Below are 9,664 nucleotides of genomic sequence, written 5' to 3'. Positions count from 1 at the left end.
GTTTACGATATCGAGATAGTCTATACCGTTGTAAGGATATTTTAGTGGAGATCAATTCTTTACGAATTTGCGAATAACTAAGGATGGTTATTGTGAATGGCTATCTTATTCAGTGTCGTTTTGTTATAAATTTGATTATTTTTATAAATATTTTGATTTTGCAAAATGTTGAATTGTTTTTTTTTTTTCGATTCATTGACAGTTCATGACATGAATCGTGCACTTTTGGATTTTTCAAATTTTTGGTTAAATGAAACGATGAGGTAAATTTTAATAAATTTTTATTAATATGTCATGATCAACGTAAACTATTACCTCAATTTTTATTTTTCATATATCGTTGTATTATCTATGAATGCTTTATAACACTAGATTTTAATTTATGAATAGGCAAAATTAGCGCTCAGGTACTAAATGTCCCAAGTGTAATTGTTATGTTTATAATTCATCTGAAGCTCAACTGTGAAGGACAATTTCGTGAGGAAACCTGTGTCTAAATTGCCACTTGTGTATCCACCAACCCGAATTGGAGCAGTTTGACGGAATTAGGTGCTAACCTTATCAAAGGGAGTGTAGGTTTTTACATTCATATTATTGGGCCGGTACTACCTTTATTTTAATACTACTAACGAGGATGGACAAGATCTCCATTAAACATTATCTTATCGATACAAAAATAGTACAAGTTGTAATAATTTCAGGTTAGCTGAAAGTTAGAATAACATGACGTTATCGTTGAGTCCATTTTATTTGCTCTCTGTTTCAAAAAGGTTTGAAAATGCATCGTTAAATCATATAAATAGGAATGTTTTTAAATAACTATCTTGATTATCAAAATAAATGTAATGTATATGTATGTGTTTTGATAAAATACAAAATAAATTAAATATGAATTTAATTTATTTTCTGTAAAATATAAGTATATACTTTCAGAATAGGCGACACGGGTGGTAACACAGAAAACTGGGTTAATAAATACATTATCGGTAGTTATCTAATCTATCTCAATTGCGAATGCTGTTAAAGCTCGTTCAATTAAATATAATATTAGCAAATTGTTCATTATAATTTTTTAACACTTTTACTTAGCGTACATGAAATAAATCTTTTTATGATTTATTTAAATGTTAATTGAATAAAGACAAACAGTAAATAACAAAATAACGATGGATAACTATTGAGCAAATAGCTACATGTTTGAATGGAGTAACATTAGGTGTCCGCATACTAACAAACATCGATTTTATGTGCTATAGCTAACAGTCATTAAATTATGTTCGTATTCCATACCAAAATAATATTATAAGTAACAATAAATACGATTTATGGCCCATAAAAAGAAAGTAGATCGCTGGAAATTCAATTCCCTTAAAATAGTAAGTCTCAATGTTATTTCTTCTGTAACTCGATATATATGAGAAGAATTGGGCCAAGTTTCAAGTGGTTCGATATAAATATATGTTGGAATGAAATAAATCATAAAACATTACCTCATTTTCATTTTAATGAAAATATCATTTCCTTCCAAGGAGGTATATCCAAACTTTACATCCGTCATTTTGCATGGGCCAACGGTCGAGTGGCGGTGGCAGGGGTGCATGGGGGTCGGCGCGGCGGGTGGAGCGGCGCCACCCCGCGAGCCGTGAGCCCCCCCGCCCCCACGCGGGATCGATACGTCATTTGAGCTGGTCGCCATGGAGACCGCGAACGGAGCGGGGCGGCGCCGCGGCTTCGGGATGCCGGGATGGTGCATGGGACTTCGCGGATCCGCGAGATCGCGAGCCTGCTAGCCCGCGACGTTAAGTCCTCTAAAAACAATAAAAAAATGCGACTATCTCCCTAATTATAACGGTTAATTGAGTAAAGATAATATTGTTCCTTAGATTTTATAAGAAAGAAGATTAACGAACTTAATTTATCTCTGTAATCCTATAATGTAGTCTTAAAATTTATTGCGTGTTGTAAGTAGAGTTGAATGTGATAATTATTTTTTCTTACAATATTAAAACATTATTTTACAAAACAAATATGTTTTTGCTCTGTAGTTATTATTACATTGCATAATTTTTCCATCCAAAAATAGCTCAATCATTATGTAGGTACATTTATTCCTTCTCCCATTTATAGCGCATCCAATATTCTCAGATGGGCCATGTCTAGTTTTATACATCAGTAGGCGGGTTGAGTCTGGGTAACCGCTATCCCAACGTTGTTCCTTTATTATAATGTCTTGTTTTGACATGGCAATACATTTGAAATATATATTGGTATTATGACTAATAAGATACTTTTTTTAAGAAATTAACAACAAGAATTAGGTACATCTAGTAATTAATTATATTCAAATGAGAATAATAATTAAAAAAGAGTTTTGAATGGTTTTGTTAGAGTGAATAATGTTATTTATAAATGCGTTTGTAATTTTTACATTACACTTTTGAATTTAGAATTTAAAATAATTGTAAGTATATCATGTGCAATAAATCGAATAATACTATTCGGAAAACAATACATGAATATTATAAGCCATATATAACTTTACTGACGTTTATGACTTGCAAGGGAAAAGAAACATCTGGTGCTACGTTTTGATTCATGTCTAAAGCAATATTGATCTAATTACGGAGCATGATATTTTTTATAGAAGTTAGTTTAATAAATATTTATGACTCATATATATATAAAGTAGGGGCTTATTGAGAAGTAAAACATTTAGTACGGGTAATTTCTTCATCTTTCGTATGTTTTTAGATAGGAAAGCAAATGATCAATTAAATGATTAGCATGTTTAAACAATGAATCCATATTTTCATAATCCGTATTTCATATATTTTCCATAAAAAAATAATTAATTAAGTATGGCTTTAATAATATTTGTATTAAATAATAATTTTTAGTCTCTATCGTGGAGGAGTGAGAAGTACCTAAATTTATGAGCCAACGTAAAATTTAATCTTGTTGGTATGCGTGAATATTGTGGCTTCAAAGCTATTTATATTAATCTGGAAAAAAACACTAGTTTTTTGGTGCCTCGTTTTCAAAAGGTTCTGAATAGTCTATGATATTAGTGGATATTTATAGAAAGTATATTTTTTTAACCTCTTTTTTATTCTCCTTGTTCATTCATACGCTCTTCTGAGTGTTCGTGTTCGTTATGAAGTATTGCCTGATGTTACTGTCTTCAGGATGTTACTGAATATCTCCCTGTCAGTTGTCGTCCTAGTATACTTATGTAGTGGTCTGTGCACCGCAGATTTGGTTAGTGACTTATGTGACTGATCAATGCGCCGGCCTTTAATTCTGCCACGACAAGGTTAAATGACAGAACTGAAGAATTATATATATAATTAAAATACGCGTAATTTTTAATAATCATATATATATATATATATATTTAGAAACTCAGTCCACAATACTCCATGTATTCTCCTCTAGCACCAGAACTGCAGAGCGTCTGTCTTTTTCCTGTTATACATATATATTCACATATAGGAAAATGGTCAATACCATAGTGAGCACACATTTTACCTTTGTGTTTTTTCGGTTTTTCTAAATTTATGTTTATTTATCTATGACTAGCTGACCCGGCAGACTTCGTACTGCCATAATCGATAAATAAAAAAGCTAAACTTTTGTATAAAATAAATTTTCAAACAAACAATAGGAATTCGTAATTAATAAAAAAATACTTGATATAAATGAGGTTTTATTATTATTATTTTCAATTAATTACATGTGTAAGTATATATTACACATGTAATTAATATATAATTTATTATTATATTTTATTTTTGGACTACTGTATTTATCTTTCATGGATCACAAATGAAAAGATACGCCAAATTGCTTCGTTGCTACTTACATAGCGACCCATCTGGTACTGTGATACTTCATAATTTGCATCGGTTATAGCGAAGACGGCCATATCGCTACCTTTGCTAATATATTTACATATGTACTTTAGACTTCACAGAGTTACAATGTTCTACATTAATGTGAGTTTCAAAAGCTTTGGACAATATTGGCGAGTATGGCACAATACAACGATTGTCTACATCAACATTTTTTCCTTTTACCCTCACAACTACCAATCGACCATTGTCCGCAACTGATCGCCGACGATACAATGTGTATCCATCATTTCCCGTGATGGTTTCAGCAATGAGGTCTCTTGGGAATCGCTTGGAACACGTGCCGTCGACCATACAGTTGAAAACTCTGCAAGGTATAAACCTTGCAGAGTTTAGATACAGATAGATACACGGGTATCATGTGTTTGGTAACTACTGCATGCAATTTTGGGTCGACTGTTTCATAGCATTTATAATTAATGTATTTTTCTGATCGAAGCTGTCTGGTTCAAACGGATGTATGTCAATCGTTCAGTCTCAATTTTGACATGCATGTCAACTGCAAACTGATGGAAACGCACCTCAGAATATGATAGTAATAAGATTTACTTCACCTACACGTATCATGAGTCTTTATGAATAGAAATTCATAACAATAACTTTTTGTGGGCATCTGTTTGGCATCAGCGCCTGTTACTTGTGTAACCATTTTTATATTAAAATGGTATCCATCTTCCCCCTACCAGACGATCAAAGGAGATTGTAACACATCATAAGTCCTGTGTGTTTCAGATACATGTTTCAAATCATTATACCGACGATGAAGCAATATCTCTAGACTGTAAATTTTCTCCTACAATGACATCATCCACTTCGTCAATGGTGAGCGAATTAAACCTCCTTGTGTGTCATCGGCCTCATCGGCATCGGCTCATCGGCAGGTGTTTTGTCAGCTCGAACGACAATATTATGGCTTTCCGATGGCATTCGATCCAATGCTATTTTGAACATGTTTACTAAATTGTTGTTCCGATAAAGAAAATATTGTAATTCATGGACAATGGTTCTCTTCACTGTTGGATTGTAAGCACAACGCTTACCAACTGGTATTGTAACATCTTATAATATTTACCAATTATTGTCATTTCCCCAATTTTTACCGATTTGTCGGCACAATAATCTATTGCTGGATCACAGTGGAATGCAGGATCGTTTCAGAATCACAGGAGCACTGAGTCTGCGAGATCTCTCAATTTCATTATGTTACTAACATTTAATTTTATACGACTATTTTCTCGATCTGTCTCTTTCTGGTCATTAGTACGGTTAACACGTGAAGTAGCTCTTCGCATATTTGATTGACTGCGACGACCTAAGTCAGCTCATGTTCTCCTTAGCATCGTAAAAAAAGTAAGAAAAATTCTCGCGCACTTTGTAGTAAAGTGTCATTATCACAAAGGTTAAAAAAAGAACACATCGCAAAGGATCACCGAAGTAAAGAAAGTTATCGCGCACGTAGTTGTAACCGTCACTCACAAAGATAGAAGCAAAGAGTAATAATATATAGGGGGATAGAAGGATGCAGAATGCACTCTTTGTCATAAGAGGAATCAATCGTTAATAATGGTTCGATCTATTTGTTGGTTGGTTTGTTGGTTACCATGTTGCAAAAACATGATTATGGCGTCGATAATGACATCGATACCGAGCATTGATACTCAATGTTTATTGAGCACTAAACATCGATGTTAATTGATGACATCGGTGTTTTTTTGTAAACTTTGCGTCGTCTTAAAGGGAAGAAATTATTAAATTTGAGAAATAGATGTAACGATGTTTTAAATAAAGCAAAATCAATTTTAAAACATCTATGTTTTATTGTCTAACATCGATGTTCATCGAAAATCAATAATAATCGACCATCCCTATTTCTAAGGAGAAACAAAGTTGTTTTTATTAAATTCCTAGCATTATTAGCATACTTACTCACCTTCTAAACCTTCCCTGGACTTCCACAAATAATTCAAGACCAAAATTAGCCAAATCGGTCCAGCAGGTCTCGAGTTTTAGCGAGACTAACGAACAGCAATTCATTTTTATATATATAGATAGTCCTTGCCTGCGCCATACTTTTTTTGACCCTCCCCTATTAGAAATAAATGCTTCCAAGTATACAAACGATGGGACTGTCTCAGTTCACACAGTTTGCTAATCGAGTAACCTCCGTCAAGTTGTTATTGAGGCGATACACAATCAATACTTTGGAAAGAATATATATATATACTTTATAATAATAATTTATTTGAGCATCATATTGCATCATTAACATTAACAATCAGGGTATGTACTTAAATTAATAAATTACATAATTAATAAAATAAAATAATATTTACTGTAAAAATAATAACAATAATAAAGGAAAATGATTTTAAATTAAAAACGTATATTTAATTATAGGAATAGATAATGGAAGGTAGGGGATAATCAGATTATAGGTTTAATTAAATTTTCAGTCTCATCATCATAACTTAAATTAAGAAGCCAGTTAGGTACTTGTATTTTACATTGAAAAAAGTTTAGTGCATAGATATCTAATCTTTATTTATTTTATTGTAAATCACTGAACTACTCCTCGTTTAGCGTACTCCTTCCTGAAAGGCCGGCAACGCACTAGCAAACCCCCTGGTGTGGCAGATGTCCATGGGCGGTGGTAGTCACTTACCATCAGGTGAGCCTCCTGCTCGTTTGCCACCTCTAACATAAAAAAAAACTAAGGTAGACGTTTTGTTGTCCTGTCAAGAATATATACGTTGCAAACTCAATCAGCTCTACGCTTATTCTGAGCAAGTCTAGGATCGTAGAACATATGGGTATGCTTCCGCAAAATTGACAAAAGTATATAAACTTGGCGTAAAGTATGCACCTTAATTATGCGGTACAGATTCGAAGTAGGAAACGCATAAGTTTTGCAATCATAACCTTCAAAATTAATCTCTGTGCTCTTTCCAACCGAAGTATGATGGTCTTGGCAGCATTACCCCGTACTGTAATGCAGTAGGAAATCACAGATTGAACAAGGGCGAAGTAAATTGAATTCAGAGTGTGAGAGCCAAGAAAAGCTTTCAATCTCTTAAACACATAAGTAATCTTCCTCAGGCGTGATATCAGAGATTGAATATGTTCATTCCAACTAAGATTTTCATCAATTGTCTCCCCTAAATACTTAATACTTTTAGTATGAGCTACGTATTCACAACTACAAGGTACTGGAACTCAGAACATTTGTGAGCAACTAATGAAAAAGCTAATTGTGGTAAGGCGTGTCTGGAACCGAAAGCAATAAACTGTGTTTTTCTCTATATTAAATATCAGTATATTACAGCACAGCCAATTCATAACCACAGCAAGAGCGGATCCAGCCCTATCATGAGCCTCAACCCAAGTATTACCATTTTTTTTTCTCGCTGGAAAACGCGTTACGCGCTTCCCCTACGTGATGTTAAGTGGGGACGGTATGTGTGACTCGCCGGTGCCCTGGACGCCGAGTGCGTCCAGTTACACCGCAATACCCACTAAAAACCATCGGTACCCTCTCCGTCTTGTCGGTGGGCGCCACGGGATCGCCGTGTCCAATGGCGCACCACACTCGTGGCGGAGGAGGGTGATACCTCGCGCCGCGCTATCTCGTGCAGGTACTTATCGAAGCAACCGTGTCCGGTAAGTACCTGCGTCATCCTGAAGGTGAGTGTGCCTTTTTATCTTTCGACCTACCGATTCAAGTGTCGCCAGGCCCGCCGTGGGTGACCCCAGATCCTCCTCCCATAAGACGATCAGGGCTTGCTGGGCTAGAGCCCTGATCCGCCCCACTTCCGCCGATTCTAGACGGTCGCCGCGGTTCCTCGCCTCGACCCGGAACCGGTACTCCTCCGCGAGCACCTCCGCCTGGAGCTCCCAGGGCGGATCGCCCGCAAAAAGTGTCGCCGCTGTCCACGACACCGTACGGTACCCTCTGATGCCTCTCACCGCTATGACCCTCTGCGGCTTTCGCAGCAGGACCCGATTACCAGCGGTGAGGGCGTCTACCCAGATCGGGGCACCATACAGCCCCATCGACCTCACTACGCCCCCTACATTCGGAAGGAGGCGACCGAGGGCCAACCCAAGTATCACCATGGACAAGTATATTCTCGGACTCCAATTGCTATGCTTTTGCAAATTTCTGTATCAGTAAAGGAATTGAAATAGTATCGACGACTTTAGACAGATTCAAAAAGATACCGATGGTGTTTGTATTGTTTACTGTGGAAAACTAGGTAACTAGTTGTTCACTTTAGACCTGGATCACCAAATGCTTTATCAGGTCAATATAACATTTTGATTTTTCGTTTGGAATATTTGCAAAGAGTTTAATTAAATCCTAGGCTTTATTTATAATTTCTTTTCGCTTTGTCATATTGGTTGGATTCATATTCAGATTTAATTGTTTTCAATAGATTGTTACAGATTTTTTTTATATCGGTTGTAACTTATTATTAAAATATTGTTTTCTTTTTTTAGTTTTCTTACAAAGTTTATCACTATTACGAATGCAACGAAGTAATCCAAGGTTTTATAATTTTCTTTCTACTATGAACTGGGTTATATCGAGTATGGGATAGACGCCACCAAGCGCCATGCGCACCAACGCCAGATGATACAAGTTGTGTAGTTGATTCTTCTGGATAAGATGATTTCAGGATAGCAGAAAAATACGAGTAAGCCAGTTCAGATATTGCAGGAACTTCATCAACACATGTTACATACAGATCTGTTGGTTTTAGATCACAATAACAGATAGGTACGTGGTCTGTAAACGGTCCGTCTAACATAAAAGTTGTTGTTCTTTTATAACTTATGTTTATGTTTATAGACATTTATTCTCAAAAAGACATAGGTCGCTTACATGAGAATACACATTAATGGTAATATAACATTCTGTTCGTCTTAAACAATAATTATTACAGGTATTTTAAGTTACTACTTTTACTTATATTGCTAGTATACTTTTATTGCTTTTAAGGGTGACATGATCAATACATTTATCGTACCTAGTCGAAAAGTCATATGCCTTTAGCAGAACGTGTATGGCAGCGACGTCAAGGTCATCATCTACATGAGAATCTTTACTAGTAGAGTTAATATTAATATTCCTAATTTCCTAATTTTGCAATCAGCAACGGTTTTATAGCTTGATAGAGTTGGCAAAACATTGTCAAGACTGTTGATAAATAATGCGGTATTATGATAAGATGGAAGGCAACATCAAAACAAAATTTGTGGACCAGGCAATTCCCTTCGTAAAAGCAGGCTCCTAAACAGAAAACTCAAAGCAATCTCTGTAATACACCACCACCCCATCATTTTGAATAAAGTGATTTGACTTAAAATAATTGAAGCCTAATAACGGAGGAATGATCGACACTTTATGTAACCAACATTCGGTTAAAATTAGCACGTCAACCCGATATTTAATCTATGTAGTAAAATTAAAAGTCTATCAAAATTGCAATTCAGGCTTCGAATATTTACGTGAAAAACTTTCAATCCTTATTTATTTTCTAAAAATTGAAAACATTGTTCAGGAGAATAAACTGATGAATCTGAAGCAGACATTTATTTAGTATTATTGTTAATTATATCCAAGGTATTCATTTTAAATTGTATAAATGTTAACACTTGATCTAATCAAAATATTCAAGAAGTTAATAAAACATATTTTGAAGTAATTCAGTAAATCATCATATTTGAGAAAAATACTCGTTTTAATGGAATTT

The sequence above is a fragment of the Vanessa atalanta genome, chromosome 6 (assembly GCF_905147765.1).
Source record: "Vanessa atalanta chromosome 6, ilVanAtal1.2, whole genome shotgun sequence".
NCBI classification, from domain to species: domain Eukaryota; kingdom Metazoa; phylum Arthropoda; class Insecta; order Lepidoptera; family Nymphalidae; genus Vanessa; species Vanessa atalanta.
The sequence above is the reverse complement of the archived record's forward strand: the minus strand, read 5'-3'. Positions refer to the sequence as shown.